A 6,000-nucleotide genomic window follows, 5' to 3' on the forward strand; every position below is an offset into this window, starting at 1 on the left:
ATGAAGCCTTTCACTTCCCTGTGCTCATGATGGCCTGGAGGGACTGGATTTTTTTTTAGGTCTAATGAACTGAAACTACCTGCCCTTCATCATGTCACCGACACAGGGTGGGTGGAGGAAGTTCTGTGCTTGTGGGGAATGAACGTGGATGAGGAGCTGCCAGGACCAGGAGAGATACGCTGAAAGAGAAGGATCCATGCAGATCTGACCAAAAATGTATATCAGTAAGTTCAAGTATATTCAATTTTGTACACGATAAAATATATTTTTGTGACTGGTTAACCCCTTTATACAAGATATCATACATGAGGATCTTTGGGGTGGTAATTTGTTACCATGGCATGCTGGAGATATTGTGTGACCATGGCATGGTGGTGGTAATGTGTGATCATGGTATGGTGGTGGTAATATGTGACCATGGTATGGTGGAGGCGATATGTGATCATGATACGGTTGTATGCAATCACTTTGTTTATGGTTGCAGTGGATAATGGTGTGGCTGTATTATGTCCAAAATTTGGACAATTGGAATTCAACCACTGCTGCAGGGGCAGGACATAAGATGATAGAATAGACCAAGGAGTAGAAGGCTCATCTTCTCTCTGACCCTCCCTGTTCGTCCTTTCCTCTGTCAATTTCCCCTCCTCCAGGACCCTGCAGTCAGGAAGCACCATGGTCATTGTAAGCTACATCTCAGGAAATATGGAAATCCCCTGATTTCCACTTCTATATTTTAATGACTTTGTCTTTATCAAAATCAAACAGGCGGCGGCAACATAAAGCAGAAAATCTGTCAGATTTTTGCAAAGGATCCCATGAAAAACAGCCGATAAATCACTTCAACAGACACAGAACCCCCCCCCCCCCCCCAAAGCAAAGGGAGGATATGAGAAAGAATGTCGGGTGGAGAGAGACAAGCAAAGTGAGGTGTAGATATAAAATAAAAGTGAGGTGATTACCAGTTTTGCAAATCTTTAAACCAAAACCAGGGCATACGAAGATGATAAATTCCTACTGTTTTTGTATATTTTTTCTCACATGGTCCATGCACTCGCTCTGCACACAGTCCTCTGTATTATCTCATATAGCACTCAATGCTGCAGATTTACTACTACTATCTAAAAGTAAGGCAGAGTAAACTTAGAAAGCTATAAGCAAAGAGCAAAGTGAGAAGAGAAGAGAAAAGTGAGGAGAGAGAGGAGCTCAGTGAGGTGGAGAGAGAAGAGAAAAATGAGAAGACAGACGAGCAAAGTAAGGTGGAGATAGAAAGGAAAAGTGAGGTGGAGAGGGAAGAGAAACATGAGGTGGAGAGAGAAGAGCAAAGTGAAGTGGAGAGGGAAGGGAAACATGAAGCGGAGAGAGAAGAGCAAAGTAAGGTGGAAAGAAGAGAAAAGTGAGGTGGACAGAGCCAAGCAAAGGAAAGTACAGAGAGAAAAGATAATTGAGGTGGAGAGAGAAGAGACAAGTGAAGTGGAGAGAGAAAAGTGAGGTGGAGAGAGACGAGCAAAGTGAGGTGAAGACAGAAAATAAAAGTGAGGTGGAGAAAAGAGAAATTTGAGGTGAAGAGATAAGCAAAGTGAGGTGGAGAGAAGAGAAACATGAGGAGCATAGAAGAGAAACGTTAGGTGGACAGAGAAAAGGAAAGTGAGATGGAGAGACACACAAGAAAAGTGAGGTGGAGAGAGGAAAAACTTGAGGTAGAGAGAGAAGAGCAAAATAAGGTGGTGAAAGACGAGAGAGTGAGGTGCTGAGAAAAGAGCAAAGTGAGGAGAAGAGAAGTGAGGTGGAGAGAGAAGAGAAAAGTGAGGTGGAACGAGGTGGAGAGAGACAAGCAAAGTGAGGTGGAGACAGAAAAGAAAAGTGAGGTGGAGAGAAGAGAAATGTGAGGTGGAGAGAGATGAGCAAAGTGAGGTGGAGACAGAAAAGAAAAGTGAGGTGGAGAGAAGAAAAACATGAGGAGCATAAAAGACAAATGTGAGGTGGAGAGAGAAAAGGAAAGTGAGCTGGAGAGACACAAAGGCAAATTGAGGTGGAGAGAGAAAAGAAAAGTGAGGTGGCGACAGACGAGCAAAGTGTGGTGGAGGAAGAAGAGAAAAGTGAGGTGCAGAGCAAAAAAGCAAAAGAAAGGAGATAAGAAATGTGAGGTGGAGAGAGAAAAGGAAAGTGAGGTGGAGAGAGACGAGCAAAGTGGGGTGGAGATATAAAAGAAAAGTGAGGTGATTAACAGTTTTGCAAATCTTTAAACCAAAACCAGGGCATACGAAGATGATAAATTCCTACTGTTTTTGTATATTTTTTCTCACATGGTCCATGCACTCGCTCTGCACACAGTCCTCTGTATTATCTCATATAGCACTCAATGCTGCAGATTTACTACTACTATCTAAAGTAAGGCAGAGTAAACTTAGAAAGCTATAAGCACTGAGCAAAGTGAGGAGAGAGATGAGAAAAGTGAGGAGGGAAGTGAGGGGGGGGGGGGGGAGACGAGCACAGTGAGGTGGAGTGTAACGAAATCTGAGGTAATAGATAGATAGATTTCATATTTTCCTGAACGTATTATCAATAGCTGATTGTATAGAAGTGGCTGTTGATGTATTAAGTAAATGCAAATTGTACCTCCAGGTGCCAGCCAGTCTGAACACTAGGTGAGACCCTCCACCTTCTCAGAGGAAGCTCTATTTAACACTGCCCTGCTAATTACAAGCCATTTAGGCACACTAATGAAAACCTGGAAGGGAGATATTAAAAATGTGGAGCAACCCCCAGTCATGTTGTCTGCTAGACCAGTGGGTGGTATAACCCATTTAATAGATGAATGAAATAATATCAGAAGCCATAACTCCGACCTCATGGCACCCATATCCGGGGTTTCTCGGTATTCAGGATCTGGCCTTCTGGAAATCATAACTCGATCATATTTGGTGTCTGTATGACCGGGGCGAAGCGACTCAGATTATGGGATCATACCTGTACCCGCAGTCCCTGTCATATGGCGAGAAATCACAGTGATTCATATTGCAACATCGGTCAACCTTGTGGAAAGGTGGGGCAGAAACCTGAATAATATCAGATCTCCGAGAAGGCCGGACCGAAAGGAGGGAGGTTCCCTCACAGCCCACCCCTCGTCTGAGGGGGGGGATAAAAATGGGTGTTTGGGAACAGGTAATTGTCAGCCATTTTGGGGATCCACATTGTTTGGAGTGACTGCCTGTATCTTCAGCTGTCGCCATAGCCGGAATTTAACTGCTGCATCTCAGTAAGCCAATATTCTGTATTTTATCCCTTTTATTTTATCTGTTTTACTGCATTGTTATTGTATGTATATTTTTATCTTTTATCTGACACTTTCTTTTGTATTGCACTGCACTATTGTGTATTAAATTTAAAAATTGATAAGTCCCTTCCTTGTGGTCTTATAGAACTTGCTCTTTCGGAGGGAATAACGTGACCAGTAGTGTTTCAGAGGATTTTAGGTCCCATATAGATAACTTGTGTTACGGTGTTAAATTTGGGTTGAGAGAATATCTGAGTATAGGCCCCTATTGCCTTATAGTATAGGTGGTGGCAGCTATAGTGATAGAGAATATTGGGGTGTTAGAATCTAGGGAGTAAGTTAGCATAATTCCGTCATCTAGAATAGGTGGGTGGGAATTTATGTGGTAACTTGATGAGCTCGCTAGTATAATTCACCCCAGTGACTGTGACCTATTGAGTAGGGATCTTGACATGGAGAGAAAAGAGAAAAATGAGAAGACAGACGAGCAGTGAGGTGGAGAGACAAGATAAGATAAGATGCCTTTATTGTCACTGTACAATACAATGTAATACAATGTACAATACAATGAAATGTTGTTTGGAGCAATCCTAGATGCCATGGACAGAGGAACAAGAACTGACATTTAAACTAAAGCATTACACTAGAAAAAAACAAAACATTGCACTAGAAGGCATTACTATTCACAGTTTACAGCATATATATAGTAAGTGCTTGTGAGTATATATACACACTGATTCAGACACCACTGCAGACAAGAGGTCATCTTGGGGTCATGAATGCAGCAGTCACTTTCAGTCTGTGGTAGTTTCTATCCTAGGAAGTGGCAATAATCTCCGAGCATTTAGGAGACTGATTGTTTTGGGGTAAAAGCTGTTCTTCAGCCTAGTGGTGCGGGCATGTAGGGCTCTAAGATGCCTACCAGAGGGTAGGGGAGTGAAAAGGCTGTGGCCGGGGTGAGTTGGATCCCCGCAGATAATTTTTGCCCTGTTGCTGCAGCGAGCAGTGAAGATGTCCTCCAGTGATGGTAACTGAGGACCAGTGATTCTGCCGGCCATTCTGATGATGCGCTTGAGGGTCTTCTTGTCCTCAGAAGAGCAGCCGGAGGACCACACTGTGATGCAGTATGTGATAACAGATTCTATGGTGCGCCTGTAAAAATTCACTAGCAGCTGTTTTGGGAGTTGTGCTTTCTTCAGACTCCTCAGAAAATAAAGCCTCTGAAGGCCTTTTTTGGTAATTTATGTTGTGTTTTTTATCCATGACAGGTCCTGACTAATCTGAACACCCAAGAATCTGAAACTTTGAACTATATCCACGTTTCCACCATTAATGCTAATGGGATGGTGTCCATTTTGTTTCTTCTTCCTAAAATCCAGAATTAGCTCCTTTGTTTTCTTGGTATTGAGTATGAGGTTGTTGTTCTTACTCCATCTCTCTAGGTTCTCAATCTCTTTCCTATAGGCTGTTTCATCATTGTTAGAGATTAAGCCTATCACGGTCGTGTCATCTTCAAATTTTATAATGGTATCAGTATTGTGAATAGGTTTACAGTCATGTGTGAAGAGGGAGTAAAGGAGAGGGCTCCACACACAGCCTTGCGGTACCCCAGTGTTTAGCGTTAAGGATGAAGAAAAGTGCTTGCCCATGCGTACGATTTGTGGTCTTTTTGTAAGAAAATCCAGTTGCACAGGTGTGAACTGAGACCCAAGTTGTTCAGTTTCGTTGCCAACTTGTTGGGAGGGATGGTGTTAAAGGTCGAGCTGTAATCAATGAACAGCATCCGCACATAGCTGTCTCTCTGCTCCAGGTGTGACAGCGCAGTGTGAAGGGTAAGTGAGACAGCATCCTCAGTTGACCTATGTGCTCTGTAAGCAAACTGGTATTGGTTCATGGAGATGCAGATCTTGCTCTTCATGTGCCTGAGGACAAGTTGTTCAAAACACTTCATAGCAATAGGAGTGAGAGCCACCGGGCGATAATCACTTAAGGTCTTCACCCCGGCCTGTTTTGGAATTCGACAATTGTGGAGGACTTCAGGCAAGTGGGGACAATGGCCTGCTCTAGTGAGCTGTTAAATATACTGGTAAACACTGTTTTCAGCTGTTTAGCACAGTTTTTAAGGACTTTTCCAGGAACTTCATCAGGGCCAGCTGCTTTGTGGGGATTAATGTGGCTGAAGGCCCATTCTACCTCGTGAGACAGAAAAGAAAAGTGAGGTGGAGAGAAGAAAAACATGAGGAGCATAAAAGAGAAACGTGAGGTGGAAAGACATACAAGCAAATTGAGGTGAAGAGAGAAACATAGAATGTGTCGGCAGATAAGAACCATTTGGCCCATCTAGTCTGCCCAATATACTAAATACTATGGATAGCCCCTGGCCCTATCTTATATGAAGGATGGCCTTATGCCTATCCCATGCATGCTTAAACTCCTCCACTGTATTTGCAGCTACCACTTCTGCAGGAAGGCTATTCCATGCATCCACTACTCTCTCAGTAAAGTAATACTTCCTGATATTACTATTAAACCTTTGCCCCTCTAATTTAACACTATGTCCTCTTGTAGCAGTTTTTCTTCTTTTAAATATTCTCTCCTCTTTTACCTTGTTGATTCCCTTTATGTATTTAGCAGTTTCTATCATCTCCCCTCTGTCTCGTCTTGTATATTCTGCTCTTGGGTTTTTACGCCCCAGGTGCATTATCTTGCACTTATCAACATTAAAT

The sequence above is a fragment of the Bufo gargarizans genome, chromosome 6 (assembly GCF_014858855.1).
Source record: "Bufo gargarizans isolate SCDJY-AF-19 chromosome 6, ASM1485885v1, whole genome shotgun sequence".
NCBI lineage: Eukaryota > Metazoa > Chordata > Amphibia > Anura > Bufonidae > Bufo > Bufo gargarizans.